This window comes from Salmo salar, unplaced genomic scaffold (assembly GCF_905237065.1).
Source record: "Salmo salar unplaced genomic scaffold, Ssal_v3.1, whole genome shotgun sequence".
Classification (NCBI taxonomy): Eukaryota; Metazoa; Chordata; class Actinopteri; order Salmoniformes; family Salmonidae; genus Salmo; species Salmo salar.
The window spans coordinates 1-16,920 of NW_025549646.1; the positions used below are offsets into that span (position 1 = coordinate 1).

Sequence of the window (16,920 nt, forward strand, 5' to 3'; positions counted from 1 at the left end):
AAGGTTCCTTTATTTTTTTTGAGTAGTGTAGTTCTGGATGAGTGCTCCATCTGACATGAATCGCTCATCACAAGTCAAATACTCACTTGGCCCATTCCACATTGAGGATAAGATGATCGAATAAATCCTGACACTCCTGCGATGGCTCTGGCTGCATCCTCCCGGGTGGAAACTGATGAAGGCAATTGAAGGCAACCAAAGAGGCCATTAGAAGACAAACAATTTCAGAATAAACAAACCAACCAGTTGAACTTCTGAAAGACCTGTAAATGCTCAGCAATTTAATTACTCAATTTTTACCTGCACAAGCAAGTTAATGGTTATGTATACATATTCTAAACTTAGTAACCATTTGAACTTCTGCTGCTCTCCCACCTTGATTGGCCTGTGTTTTTGTCGCCCTGGCCAGGTAGATCCTGGAAATTGAGCCGAATGGCCTGAAGAGCTCCTGCAGATCCGTCTCACGGGTGTCCTCAGACAGGTTGGTCGTACACGGATGTGGCGTTTGTCTCAGCTGTGGAAGGATAGACACAGTTTAGCTCTGGGTTTGTGTTATCCCACCCCCAGCCATTTCCGGCATCTTACCAAAATGCCGTGGCTTTGTTGGAATTCCCCAAATGAAATCAAGAGGAGAAATGTTTTAAATCTCTGCTTAACCTGTTGGGTCTAGGGGCAGCATTTGCATCGTCTGGATAAAAAAAGTACTGCCGATTTAATCTGGTTACTAATCCTACCCAGTAACTAGAATATGCATATACTTATTATATATGGATAGAAAACACTCTAAAGTTTCCAAAACTGTTTGAATGGTGTCTGTGAGTATAACAGAACTCATTTGGTAGGCAAAACCCTGAGACATTTTCTGACAGGAAGTGGATACCTGATGTGTTGTATTGACTTTAAACCTATCCCATTGAAAAACACAGGGGTTTAGGAATATTTTAAGCACTTCCATTGCTTCCACTAGATGTCACCAGCCTTTACAAAGTGTTTTGAGTCTTCTGGAGGGAGATCTGACCGAACAAGAGCCAGTGGACCAATGATGTCCCCATTTGAGATTACCTGGCGCGCTAGTTCATGTTGGGTACCCTCGTTCCAATACGTTATAAAAAGAGTATGCATTCGTCCACCTTGAATATTATTCATGTTCTGGTTAAAAAGGCCCTAATGATTTATGCTATACAACGTTTGACATGTTTGAACGAACGGAAATATATTTTTTTCCCTCGTTCATGTCGAGAAGTCCGGCTGGCTTATATCATGTGCTAACGAGACGGAGATTTTGGACATAAATGATGAGCTTTTTTGAACAAAACTACATTCGTTATGGACCTGTGATACCTGGAAGTGACATCTGATGAAGAGAATCGAAAGGTAATGGATTATTTACATAGTATTTTCGATTTTAGATCTCCCCAACATGACGTCTAGTCTGTATCGCAACGCGTATTTTTCTGGGCGCAGTGCTCGGATTATTGCAAAGTGTGATTTCCCAGTAAGGTTATTTTTAAATCTGGCAAGTTGATTATGCGTTCAAGAGAGTGTAAATCTATAATTCTTTAAATGACAATATAATATTTTACCAATGTTTTCTAATTTTAATTATTTAATTTCTGAAGCTGACTTGACTGCGGTTATTGGAGGGAAACGATTTTCTCAACATCAATGCCATAGTAAAACGCTGTTTTTGGATATAAATATGAACTTGATAGAACTAAAAATGCATGCATTGTCTAACATAATGTCCTAGGAGTGTCATCTGATGGAGATTTTGTAAAAGGTTAGTGCATCATTTTAGCTGGTTTTATGGTTTTGGTGACCCTGTCTTTGACTTGACAAAACATTACACACAACTCTTGTAAATGTACTGTCCTAACATACTCTAAATTTATGCTTTACCGTAAAACCTTTTTGAAATCGTAAAAGTGGTTAGATTAAGGAGATGTTTATCTTTCAAATGGTGTAACATAGTTGTATTTTTGAAAAATTTGAATTTTGACATTTATTTGGATTCAAATTTGCCGCTTCTTGAAATGCACCTGCTGTTGAATGGAGTGCACCACGGGTGGCACGCTAGCGTCCCACCTAGCCCCAAGAGGTTAAACTCTGATTGGACTGTTCCATGCTGAAGCAGGACCATGAGTGTTGTCCAGACACTTCTCAAACGAGACTACGGTGTTAAGGTCTGATGACTTCATAGACTAGTATGCTCCTTGTTCTAGAAAACAGAGTGGAAGAGTTGAATCATACGTACATGCACCACGGCGATTGGGTTGCATGGACTCTCCTCTACGTGTGCTGCCGTCCCTCAGGCTGGGGGGCACATACTTCCCTGTTTTGCTCCCTGCAGCTGGTGCGGCAGGCTCAGGCTCGTCTGAAACAAAGTTTAAAAACATATATACATCAGTGATGTCAATTTAACAAAATCATTAACCACAATCATGACTGTACATTTACAGCACAATATGACTTCTAAGCTATGGGCAATTATGACAATACCTCCTGCAGTCTTCGTCGGGTCTCCAGTGGACAGGCCCAGCTGCTCGGCCAGCTCCTTCTGCATGGGGCCCAGAGTGTCCTTGTAGGGGCAGCGGGTGGTCCAATGGTCTCCTTTACAGATTCGACAGGACACTATCTTCTGTCCCTTCAGCTTGTTCATGGGGTCCTCTTCCACATCTTGGGCATTCAGGTCCTGAGAGAAGGATTCAGGTAATTACATATCATCACTGATTTATACCAGAACTAAAAGGTGACAATGAACTAGGATCATATAACTTACATCATATAAAAACAAATGAACTTGGTGGATTGTTTCGACTGAAGAGGAGATCTCTGATGGCTCAAAGAGAACAATACTAGATCAGCTTCTCTCAGTGGCTCCTCACCTCTTTGCTAGAGATGAACACCATAAAGACATCATCACTGACTGTGGTATCAGCAACATTGGGACCTGGTGGGTCATACTCTGAGTTGCCAAACTTCTTCCAGTTCTGATTGGCGGGAGAGAAAAGCAATGTTAAGTCAAATCAAAATACCTTACATTTTTTAACCCCTTACACTTTCGTGGGAATTGGTCTATATGGATAGGGCTAAATTAAAATGTGAATAAGGATATGCATGACCATGGCAGCAACTGAAAGATAATATCTCCAAAGTGTTATCAGACTAAAGGCGATGACATGTTCACCTGACACACGACTGAATCCAAACATTACACTGTTGATTTTATGTGCATTTTAAATGTACTGTTCTTTTTGACGCATTTGTTGATAACGAAATCTGAAAAATATTCTGGATAGATTCAGTAACAAAGAATGTGTGTGGATAATTTGGGGTAGGTGCAACAAAGAACAAAAAAATGCTGAGGGTTTAAGTGAGGTCTAACTGGTGTTTTCAAGTGGCCACACCTCTCCAAAGTGTGAACAGTTCCTAAGCAATTTTAATGCACTTTTATGACTCAAAGAAGATTCTTCAACTATAAGGTGCTTTTTTTGAGCTCTCCTAGCTGTGCCGTTGAGGAACTAGAGGAAGCACACTTGTAGTTACTTTGTTTGGAACACCACCCTGCATCCCTGCCTTTACCCAATTACTGTTGGTGTTTATGCAATACAAAAACAGTCCATTATAAATCACAATCTGGGTCAGGTGGGCATCATTTGAAAGCTTGTTCTATTGCCAACATGACTAGCTAAATTATAAAATATGATCTTAATGTTAGGCTTTCACAAGGCAATTCAGAGAAGCCAATCGTAATTTGTGTCACGAGTGCATTCAGATGCGTATTCAGCGGCAAATCATCACAATACCCAACAAACAAACTCAGGTAAAGCTGTTAAGAAGCCTTTTTGACCTAGACAGTCTATGATATGGGTGGTTGGAGTCCTTGGCAATTTTATGGACGTGTCAGAGGAAGGCCCTAAAATTGTCAGAGACTCCAGCCACCCCTAGTCATAGACTGTTCTCTCTGCTACCGCACAGCAAGCGGTACCGGAGCGCCAAGTCTAGATCAAAAATGCTTAAGAGCTTCTACCCCAAAGCCATAAGACTCTTGAACAGTTAATCAAATGGCTACCTGGACTATTTGCATTATCCCTACCCCACCCCCATTTTTTACACTGCTGCTACTCTGTTTATTATCCATGCATAGTCACTTTACCTCTACCTACATATTACCTCGACTAACCGGTGCCCCTGTACATTGACTCTGTACCAGAACCCCCTGTATATAGCATCGCTACTGTTGTTTTTATTGTTGCTCCTTAATTATTTGTTATATTTCTTTTTTCTTATTTTTTCTTAAAACTGCATTGTTGGTTAAGGGCTTGTAAATAAGCATTTCATTGTAAGGTCTACACCTGTTGTATAAATAAAATTAGATTGGGGGTTTAACACCATGTCATCTTGTAACTGTATATCAAGCATAGTGATCATAGATGTTGACAGTGTATATTACATGAGTCTTAGGATATGGAAATGTGAAGTGCCCATTTGGAGTAACGTGTGTTTGGCTTGCTTGTATGACATCCGTGGTATTTACTAGATTGTGCCAGCTAGAAGAGGACTGGCCACCCCTCATAGCCTGGTTCCTCTCTAGGTTTCTTCCTAGGTTTTTGGCCTTTCTAGGGAGTTTTTCCTAGCCACCGTGTTTCTTTCAAATGCATTGCTTGCTGTTTGGGGTTTTAGGCTGGGTTTCTGTACAGCACTTTGAGATATCAGCTGATGTACGAAGGGCTATATAAATACATTTGATTTACTATAATCCGTAATGTCTCAGCTTTTACAAAACACATAGAGCCTCGTAATTTACGGCATTTCCCTCACTCAGACAAAACAATTCTAAAGTTACCCAATTAGCGGGATGGATGGCAGCAACTTCTTGTCACACGCAGTGCTCAAGTTCAGAACAGCGGTCAGTCAAAACCCATACAAAGCTGTGAGGAGACGGCCCTGAGCTCTGACGTCGTGCATACTATGTTATTATACAGCCACTGCCTCCAAATCTGCCATTTCCCATCCATATACAGGTACGAGTGTAAAGGGTTAATGTACAATCCTATCAAACTCAATACTGAGGTGTTGTGCAACAAAGGTTAAGATTGTGCTAAATTCCCAAAGAAAACACTGACCTTTCTCCTGGCAACAGCTTTGGAGGCCTTCCTAGTCTCAATCTTGAAGGTGCGAATAATCTATAACATAAATGACAAAATGTTCATTTCTTGGTTAGTTACATCTGATTCAGACATCAGAGGCAGTAGACTTTGTGGGAAGGAATCAAGAAACCCACTCTCATATTTGGATGAACATTAAAACAAAAAGTACCTTGAGCTTCTTTCCATCCTCATCGATCTTGTATTCCGTGATGGTTTTGATATTTCCTTTGACGGTTTCTTTTGGAGGGGGTAGGGTACCTGATGGTGGGGATGACAACACACAAATGAGGTCCTGATAGTTAACAATAATATCGTCTGTTAGTTGGTGATAGGCAGCTAACAATCCACTAAGGCAAGCAAACTATAGCATGACGAGTAGACTTTGTTTTCCTGACAGACTAACGTTAGTTAGCTACCAAGGTTACTTACCAGCTAGCCAACTAGCCTTCTCCCTTACAAATCACAAAAATGGTCTTACTGACTACGAAGTGTGACAGAGAAACTAACGACTATAACGAAGAAAAAATACACGTGGAAATCGCCTGGTTTAGCTAGCAAGTTAATGTCAATGCTAGTAAGCTAATGTTAGCCAGCTTCTTACCTTCGTCTCCCTCCTCTTCAACCTGATCGGCCCAACTGGGCTTGGAACTAGAAAGAAGGATTAACACACAGTATTTGAGAATTCAAACACATGATATATACGATAATCATCATATTTGTATTGAAGAACTCACTCGTCGTATTCAATCGACGGCATTCTGTCTGTGCTCGCAGCGGCCAGAGAACAAGGAGAGATACACGAACGACACAAACTGAAAAACTTACCAAATAGGATAGCTAGAGCGCCACCAACGGGTATGGAGGCTACTTAATGCAACTTAAACGATAAGACACAAAATCTTATTCGATGAGGTTTAACGGCGGTTGGCAACCAATTAATGTTGAATTACCGCCACCTAACGTTACTAGACTGGAGTATAACTACCTTTTACTTTGCTTGAATTTGTTTTTAATCAACAAATACCCTACCATCTAAACCTACACTTCACAAAAAATGATATAATAATAATAAACAATATAAAAATTAACCACCACCCTGCTCCACTTTTTAAATATATTTAGTCCTACCTCAGGCCAACAGCCTGAAAGGATGAGACACCACCACTTAACACACTTGAACTCTTCTGACATCAAGTCTCACACAACAAAAAAACCTCTCTGCAGCTGCCACCACAACCTCAATTTTCTGTGATTTACATTACATCCTGCAGTTCAGTTGATAACCATTGCTATAATTGCTAAAAATCTAATCTTACTGAAACATATATCACTTGTTGGCCTATCCCTCTGTACTGGTACAGATCTACTACTTACACCACTCCTCTCAGGATCCCTCCCCCTTGACCCATCTTCCTCTAATTCCTTCCCTAACTCAGCATATAACAACTACTCTAACCCTGGAAACCTTAACCTGCCTCTCTTGCACCGGACATTTCTGATCCCCAGCCCCATGGGCACCTCTACAATTAACACATACCACTACTTTCCCAAATGCTACAAATTCCTTTGTCTTACACCAAGGAATCTCCCTCCTACACACTCCTACACATGCCCATAAACAGGGATTATCAACTAGATTCAGCCGCGGGCCAATTTTTTCTTTAGAGCTAGGTCGGGGGGGCCAGAACATAATTACAAATAATTTGTAGATTGCAAATTGACCGTAAAATAGAGGTGGTATATAGAAGAGAGCCCTATTTGGTAAAAGACCAAGTCCATATTATGGCAAGAACAGCTCAAATAAGAAAAGAGAAATAACAGTCCGTCATTACTTTAATACATGAAGGTCAGTCAATCCGGAAACTGTCAAGAACTTTTAAACTTTCTTCAACTGTAGTCGCAAAAACCATCACGCGCTATGATGAAAATGGCTCTCATGAGGACCGCCACAGGAAGGAAGACCCAGAGTTACCTCTGCTGCAGAGGATAAATTCATTAGAGTTATCAGCCTCAGAAATTGCAGCCAAAATAAATGCTTCACAGAGTTCAACTAACAGACACATCTCAACATCAACTATTCAGAGACAGTGTGAATCAGGTCTTCATGGTCGAATTACTGCCAAGAAACCACTACTGAGGAGATGTGATGGTGTGGGGTGCATTGCTGGTGACACTGTCAGTGATTTATTTAGAATTCAAGGCACACTTAACCAGCATGGCTACCACAGCATTCTGCAGCGATACTCCATCCCATCTGGTTTGCGCTTAGTGGGACTATCATTAGTTTTTCAACAGGACAATGACCCCCCAAAAAGCGATTTGTATTATTAGAAAAAGGTTTGTACCCGTAGGGAAACGATTTCTATAAATCGCTTGGCAGCCTCTCATTCGGCCATGTTGATGCCTGCCTTACAAGCCTGCAGAAATTATAATACGGTAACAACCATCGCTTTCTACATGTGAGAACTTTTAGTCTTTTTCTTGTTGTCAAATCCCTGCCAAAAGTCAGGTGACCTTAGCGCTTCCAAATATGGCGTTGCAGGTTTTCCATATCTGTCACAATTCTAACGCAATATATTGATTTACAAATACAAATCAAAAGGTTTTTGTTTGTGGATAATGAATTTCATTTGTGGATAGTGATTTTCATTTGTGGAAAGTGATTTACATTTGTGGATTGGTGATTTACAATTGTGGATTGGTATTTATTTGTACAGATCATGATACACGAATACGTTTGGCATGATATTGATCCCATACTGGTGAGTCAATGAGACAGTGCAGCATGCGTGCACATCGTGACAACTTTTTACCAGTTGTAGGTAGGCTATTTAATATGTTTTCCATAAAACATATTAATGCACTAGAACTGATATAAAAATGACTTTATGTGTTCTAGAGCTCTTTAGATAAATTCGCCCAGAGGTGGATTAAAGTAAACTGCATTCAAATGTCGACTTTTCTTATGGATAACCGTATCAAGCGAAGGGTTTTACTCATGCTCAGTTCTAGAGTAGCCTAGAATGGCATAGAAATTAATAGCCTACTTGATGGCCAACATATGCAAATGTGGCCTATCATTCTCCACATTTATTGTCAGTTTCATAGTGGACTTTTCCCCCATAAATTCCGTTTCAAATGTCCACTCGCGCAGCGCTCTAGAGTGGACATTTAAAATGGAACTTATAGAGAAAAAGTCCACTATGAAACTGACAATAAATGTGGAGAATGATAGGCCACATTTGCATATGTTGGCAATCAAGTAGGCTGTTAATTTCTATGCCATTCTAGGTTACTGTAACCTACCATTTGACACAGGCAAGGATATTGCCTCCGGTAAGATTGCACCTGAATCAACCATTTATCAGATTATCAAGAACTTCAAGGAGGGTGGTTCAATTGTTGTGAAGAAGGCTTCAGGGGCGCCCAAGAAAGTCCCGAAAACGCCAGGACTGTCTCCTAAAGTTGATTCAGCTGCGGGATCGGGCACCACCAGTACAGAGCTTGCACAGGAATGGCAGCAGGCATGTGTGAGTGCATCTGCACGCACAGTGAGGCAAAGACTTTTGGAGGATGGCCTGGTGTCAAGAAGGGCAGCAAAGAAGCCACTTCTCTCCAGGAAAAACATCAGGGACAGACTGATATTCTGCAAAAGGTACAGGGATTGGACTGCTGAGGACTGGGTTAAGTCATTTTCTCTGATGAATCCCCTTTCTGATTGTTTGGGGCATCCGGAAAAAAGCTTGTCCGGAGAAGACAAGGTGAGCGCTACCATCAGTCCTGTGTCATGCCAACAGTAAAGCATCCTGAGACAATTCATGTGTGGGGTTGCTTCTCAGCCAAGGGAGTGGGCTCACTCACAATTTTGCCTAAGAACACAGCCATGAATAAAGAATGGTACCAGCACATCCTCTGAGAGCAACCTCTCCCAACCATCCAGGAACAGTTATGTGACGTACAATGCCTTTTCCAGCATGATGGAGCACATTGCACAAAGGCAAAAGTGATAACTAAGTGGCTCGGGGAACAAAACATCGATATTTTGGGTCCATGGCCAGGAAACTCCCCAGACCTTAATCCCATTGAGAACTTGTGGTCAATCCTCAAGAGGTGGGTGGACAAACAAAAACCCACAAATTCTGACAAACTCCAAGCATTGATTATGCAAGAATGGGCTGCCATCAGTAAGGATGTGGCCCAGAAGTTAATTGACAGCATGCCAGGGCGGATTGCAGAGGTCTTGAAAAGAAGGGTCAACACTGCAAATATTGACTCTTTGCATCAACTTCATGTAATTGTCAATAAAAGCCTTTGCCACTTATGAAATGCTTGTAATTATACTTCAGTATTCCATAGTAACATCTGACAAAAAATATCTAAAGACACTGAAGCAGCAAACTTTGTGGAAATTAATATTTGTGTCGTTCTCAAAACTTTTGGCCACGACTGTACAGTGGAAGTCGGAAGTCTACATATACTTAGGTTGGGGTCATTAAAACTCGTTTTTCAACCATTCCACAAATTTCTTGTTAACAAACTATAGTTTTGGCAAGTCGGTTAGGACATCTACTTTGTGCATGACACAAGTCATTTTTCCAACAATTGTTTACAGACAGATTATTTCACTTATAATTCACTGTATCACAATTCCAGTGGGTCAGAAGTTTACATACACTAAGTTAACTGTGCCTTTAAACAGCTTAGAAAATTCCTGAAAATGATGTCATGGCTTTAGAAGCTTCTGATAGGCTAATTGACATAATTTGAGTCAATTGGAGGTGTACATGTGGATGTATTTCAAGGCCTACCTTCAAACTCAGTGGCTCTTTGCTCGACATCATGAGAAAATCAAAAGAAATCAGCCAAGACCTCAGAAAAACAATCGTAGACCTCCACAAGTCTGGTTCACCCTTGGGAGAAATTTCCAAACGCTTGAAGGTACCATGTTCATCTGTACAAACAATAGTACGCAAGTATAAGCACCATGGGACCACGCAGCCGTCACATCGCTCAGGAGGAGACGCGTTCTGTCTCCTAGAGATGAACGTACTTTGGTGCGAAAAGTGCAAATCAATCCCAGAACAACAGCAAAGGATCTTGTGAAGATGCTGGAGGAAACGGGTACAAAAGTATCTATATCCACAGTAAAACAAGTCCTATATCGACATAACCTGAAAGGCCACTCAGCAAGGAAGAAGCCACTGCTCCAAAACCGCCATATAAAAGCCAGACTACAGTTTGCAACTGCACATGGGGACAAAGATCATACTTTTTGGAGAAATGTCCTCTGGTCTGATGAAACGAAAATAGAACTGTTTGGCCATAATGACCATCGTTGTGTTTGGAGGAAAAGGGGAGGCTTGCAAGCCGAAGAACACCATTCCAACTGTGAAGCACGGGGTGGCAGCATCATGTTGTGGGGGTGCTTTGCTGCAGGAGGGACTGGTGCACTTCACAAAATAGATGGCACCATGAGGAAGGAACATTATGTGGATATAGTGAAGCAACATCTCAAGACATCAGTCAGGAAGTTAAAGCTTGGTCGCAAATGGGTCTTCCAAATGGACAATGACCCCAAGCATACTTCCAAAGTTGTGGCAAAATGGCTTAAGGACAACAAAGTCAAGGTATTGGAGTGGCCATCACAAAGCCCTGACCTCAATCCTATTGAAACTTTGTGGGCAGAACTGAAAAAAGCGTGTGTGAGCAAGGAGGCCTACAAACCTAACTCAGTTACACCAGCTCTGTCAGGAAGAATGGGGCAAAATTCACCCAACTTATTATGGGAAGCTTGTGGAAGGCTACCCGAAATGTTCGACCCAAGTTAAACAATTTAAAGGCAATGCTACCGAATACTAATTGAGGGTACCTAAACTTCTGACCCACTGGGAATGTGATGAAAGAAATAAAAGCTGAAATAAATCATTCTCTCTACTATTTTTCCGACATTTCACATTCTTAAAATAAAGTGGTGATCCTAACTGACCTAAGACAGGGAATTTTTACTTGGATTAAATGTCAGGAATTCTGAAAACCGGAGTTTAAATATATTTGGCTAAGGTGTATGTAAACTTCCAACTTCAACTGTATATTTTTAATTTAACTAGGCAAGTCAGTTAAGAACAAATTCTTATTTACAATGACACCCTACACCAGCCAAACCCTGACGACGCTGGGACAATTGTACGCTCGCCCTATGGGACACCCAATCATGGCCGGTTGTGATACAACCTGGATTTGAACCAGGTGTCTGTATTGACGCCTCTAGCACTAATAAGATGCAGTGCCTTCGACTGCTGCGCCACTCGGGAGCCAATCAACATTCAGGTCTCGAACCGACCCAATTTACAATTATAAACTTTACTAACAAATGTTTGTTTAAATAACATGCAAAACGTGTATATATATAGTGAGGGAAAAAAGTATTTGATCCCCTGCTGATTTTGTACGTTTGCCCACTGCCACGTTCTGACCTGTAAAGGTGTTATTTGTTAGTGTTTAGTTTGGTCAGGACGTGGCAGGGGGTATTTGTTTTATGTGGTTCATGGTGGTTGTGTGTATGTGTCCATGTAGAGAGGGGTATTTGATTTATTAGTCCAGGGTTTTGGTTATTGTTCTATGTTAGTTTATTTCTATGTTCTGTCTAGTCATTTGTATTTCTATGTTTAGTTAATTGGTGTTGGGGCCTTCAATTGGAGGCAGCTGTTTATCGTTGCCTCTGATTGAAGGTCCTATAATTAGGGGTGTGTTTGTATTGTCGATTGTGGGTAGTTGTATTCTGTTTTGTGTTGGTCACATGACAGAACTGTTAGTGTCGTTTTCGTAATTGTATACGTGTTTCATTTTGTTTCTCCTTCTTCAATATTAAAAAGAAGATGAGTATACACTTCCCCTGTTGCGTCTTGGTCTAAACCCTACGACAATCGTTACACCCACTGACAAAGAAATTATCAGTCTATAATTTTAATGGTAGGTTTATTTGAACAGTGAGAGACAGAATAACAACAACAAAAAATCCAGAAAAAGGGATCAAATACTTTTTTCCCTCACTGTATGTATATATATTTTTATTACTCAACAGGAGGGCTCAAAACAGGTGGGGCTACCTGCCTGAATGACAGGTCGCCACTGCGCCTCCTATACTTCGCCCTGATTCACTTCCATTTCCCCTCCTGTCTTTGATCCTGCGTACAACTCACTCTGCTTACACTTTCTACCATTCTTCTTTAACAAACCATCTCCCTTTTCCCGCCATTTTTAACTGACTCAAGCTCACCCTATTCCTCCCTCTATATTAGACATCCCTCTGCCTCCTTTTTCTCTCCGTTCTTCCTCCGTATTCCAAGTTTACATCACCTTATGATAATACTGCACTTCTCCCTGACATGCATCTTGTTCTTGCCCTCTCAAGGGACGCCATTTAACCGGCTGTCACAATCTCTGTTCAATCAGCACGAACCCATGAGGATGTAGCGCTCAACAGTGCATCCCACTTCTAAAGCAGCTACATCGTCTTAATGTTCTTCTTTATCAATAGCTACAGCGACTCTTTTCAATTTCAAACTAGCACGCTTTTCCATCCACTGTCTCCTAGGGCAGAAAATAGTGGTTATAATAACTTTTATCCAGTGCTTTTGGTGTTCATATATTTCTCATCATGTGAAAACTGTAAGTTATTATGTTGTAATGTAGCTACATTTCAAATAGTTATTTTGAATATGTTCAATTTCTATTATCTGATGCTGAAATAATGAATATAGAAGAGGGCATAGTTTAGACTTCATGAAAAGAAACATGACTATCAAAAACATCTTACATCAGAACATTGGAAGGGAAGTGCATATAGCTGCAGTTATTTACAGATAAGTCATCAACTGTGTGTAACACTTGCTTATCAGAAACACCGTAAGTGCAAGGAGCAGAGAGCATGATTTTGTTCATGTATTATTCATTGCCATATCTGCTGATCTCCTTCCACAGCAGGCCACTCTGATGTTATCAAACACAGCCATGTAGAGCAGTGGATGGATGCACATGTTCAGTGTAGCCAGTCCCTTGGACACCCTGGTAGGCCTTGTACACCCAGTCACAGACAGAGCCAAGTTCGTCAACCTTGCGGAAGAAATAGTAGCTCTGGAGGAGGTGATAAGGCACAAAGGAAATGGCATACAGCACAACCACCGCAAACACCATCAGGGCCACCTTCCATTTCTCCAGGGAGGTAATATTTACATTCCCTCCACACCCCCCTCAACACTGCGCAGTATGATGCAAATGTGACCAGGAAGGGAATAAAACACCTAGCCACAGACAGAAAGACTTTGTAATACAAGTGAGTGTATGCAACTGCAACTGCATCACTGTTGGTGCAATAGGAGTAGGATACACAACGGGTTTTGTTGCTTCCCCTCTGGACATGTGGAGGCAAACTTCAGCACAGGAGAGGAGATGGCTGTCACAAAGATCCAGATGACGACACTGGCAGCCTTGGCTTTGGCGGGGTTCACATGGTTCCGGCTGAAGAAGGGGTACACAATGGCCACATAGCGGTTCACACTGATACACACATGATGAAGTAGATGCTGACATATAGGTTGCAGGTGAAGAGGAGCGTTCTATCTTACAGACCGCCATCCCAAACAACCAGTTCTCCTGCATGTAGTAGACAATGAGCAGGGGCAGGGTGAGGACATAGGAGCAGGTCACTGATGGCCAGGTTACAGGACAGCACCACACCAGTGTGCCAGTTGTTCCTCTCCTGGTCACCAAGAGTCTCAGGGCAAACAGGTTACCAGCCAACGCCACACAGAACTCAACACCGTACATTGAAGGCAATAACTGCACTTGGAACTTGTCACCATGACAAGAAGAGTTGTAATCCATCATGTTTGTGTATTGATTTCTGTGGGAGATTAGCAAATAGGAGGGGAAAAGGCTGTGCAAACTGGCTCCCAGAAGTGGTATTTGTTCATCTCTGTGGAAGAAAAAGGATAAAGATATTCATTATATTCTGTTCTGAAGTGGAGAACCATTATTTTATGCAGTTCATCCTGATCCCCTAAGGGGGAACTTTGCTCTGTGCCAGCCAATACATCAGTCACAATGGTTCATTAACATCTATCAGTATCATTCTGTCACAGTACATGTAATAAATTGCTAGTATTAGTAGTGGTTTAAGATACCTTCAGAGCTGTTGTCTTATCAGAAATATACATCTGTGGTCAAAAATAAATATAAACACCCTGCAGTTCTCCATACTAATGTTGTGCAATGGATAGCAAATAATAATCTAAAATACCATGGACCAAGGTTGTGTAAATCTTAAACCAACAGAATGTCTGTCCAAAAACACCCCATGGAGCCTAAAACAACCCAAATATAATCTCTCTCTCTAAGAAAAGACACAAGACCGTTTCTGATGTTACTTCTCCAGTCTATTCAACAAACAGCAAACACCAGAAGTATGCACCAGTATTTAAAAACAGGTGGACAATTATAAACGGTCCACATTTACTCAAATTCTGTCCTTACACTTTACAGATATTTAAATGTATAATGCAATGACCTCAGAATAAAGCCAGATTAGTACTTACTCATTGACAGAAGGGATAAAGCTACAGTTCCTGGTGTAGACGTTCACACAGAGACCAGTAGAACTTCCCATGATAGGTTAGTTACATGTACAAAGATTTAAAGCAGTTACTTCCCTTTCTGAACTTCCGCCCCCCAAATCAAACCCTTTGTAGGCATTTTCAAGAAATGTGATAAACACTGCATGCCCCTTGCTCTATTTGTAGCACAGTACCAAATTAAAATGTCACAACTCAAGTCTCAAGCGCACCAGCCCCTCGGCTACAGTTTTCACTCACACTTTGAGGTGAAAGCTTGTGGCAGAGGCTACATGAGTCAGCCCCAAGATAAAAGCTACACACAATTGAGCTGTACTTTGTATTCAGCAATTTATTTGCCAATGCTTATAACATTTTATAAACATGTTCACAAGGTACAAAATTACATCATTGCATTTTCATCCAGTCCTCCAGCTGACTTGTTGCTATACCAATGTCCTATCATGAAGGAATACATTCCTCTGTCCTCCAAACCGTTTGCCCCATCCCCAAATGTCTTTCCTCCAAACCTCTTGCCCCCGGTGACATCTTTCCAAAGGATTTGCCCCCATCCCCAAATTTCTTTCCCTCTTTCTTGTCCCCGTCACCCCCATTCGGTCTCTGGGTTTCCCTCCTGGACCAGACCTATGAGGTGACGTGGAACCATGTTTGTTTTCCCCGTTGTTGCCAGAGAACGGTTTCTCTTCTTGAAGGGTCCTCCTAAGGGCCTTACAGGTCTTTGCCTCTCTTGGCTGCAGGGAACATATCTAGATGGGGAGGGAGAAAAATACATATACAAGGTGATTTTGTCTGCCAAAATAGCACAAAAATATAGTACAACAAAACACAAACTATAGAGACTTGGTTCAGTACTGAAAGAGTACATACCTTCATCTGGCTTCTCCCCTACAGCCTGTCTGTAGTACTCACGCCTCGTCGTCAGATTCAACAACCAGAGGCCTGTTATCCTGGTTCCCAGGATCCTCCACTTCAGGGTCATGCTCTTCCTCTCCTGGCGCTTCCTCTTGATGCCTGCCATGGCTCTTTTCCTGACATTACAGAAACAAACATTCCACTGGGTTTTCACTCCAACTCAGGTGGAACGAATAGCAGTTGCTAATGTGCTTTAACACTCACTTGTTCTTCTCCCGTAACAGCTTTTTTTTGAGCAACATCCTGCTCTTGTTTTTCTTCCGTTCCTTTTCTTTCATCTGCGCCTCTTTTCGGATCAGGATCTCCTGAAGTCTCTTCCTCAGTCTTGGCAACTTCCAGAAAAGACATTCCAGAGTGCCTGTATTTCAGCATTTCACCATGACCAATCAACAGAGACACCCATTTCGGTGGATATGTCGAGTAAGCGTTTACTTTTTGTTGTTGAAATATCACAGGTAATCATTGTTTATCTTTTCATCATGTACATCCCATGGACAGCCTAAATCCATCAGGAAGCTGACAGGTGTAATTACTGACTGCATGGTAGAGTATGTTTCCCATTCCCTCCTCGGTCTTCACCAGCTGCATGGTGATGCGCAATTTGGAAGAGAAAAAACAAACTGATGCTGTTAAACCCTACCAGAAACTGCTTAAAAATGTCACATCACTAGGATCAACTGCTGAAGGCACATGGTGATAAATGTCAGGATGTGTCAGTGTTTACTTTTGTGAAATATCACAGGTAATCAGTGGATATATTTTATCACTGGTACATCCACCGTAGCCTGCACGGTGGCTAGTTAGCTAATAATACATATGGATCATTTTTTTACATTTTCAAAATGTAACAGTATTTACTTACTTCAATAGGTTATCTCAGCCATGTGGACGATTGGAAACAGGGCAGCAAAGTTTGTTTATCAACAGAGTGGCTTAGCGCATTACCATTTACCTGTGAACAAATTCATGAAACGAAAATGCATTAAACTATTTTACTAAATATTGATGCACTTGTGGAAGTGCTGGTGGCATCAATATTTATTTAATTTTCAAAAATGAAAGGTGATATATGGATCTATAAAGGATTAATAATACTTTGATTGATAAGAGCATCCCCAGTATTTAATTTATAGTGTTTTATGTGCAATTTTGGCATGTTTAAGAATAACAAGTGAGCCACCCCTGACGCTGCAATTTACCTTGTGCTAGTTTACACAAGCTATTACTTT

At 41.3% G+C, this 16,920-nt stretch overlaps 2 pseudogenes; both read right to left on the minus strand.

The window, feature by feature from the left end:
• Positions 1-82: 82 nt before the first annotated feature.
• Positions 83-5,994, minus strand: LOC123738371 (eukaryotic translation initiation factor 3 subunit G-like; annotated as a pseudogene).
• Positions 5,995-13,048: 7,054 nt separating this feature from the next.
• On the minus strand, positions 13,049-14,096 carry LOC106601184 (P2Y purinoceptor 11-like; annotated as a pseudogene).
• Between the last annotated feature and the right edge of the window lie 2,824 nt (positions 14,097-16,920).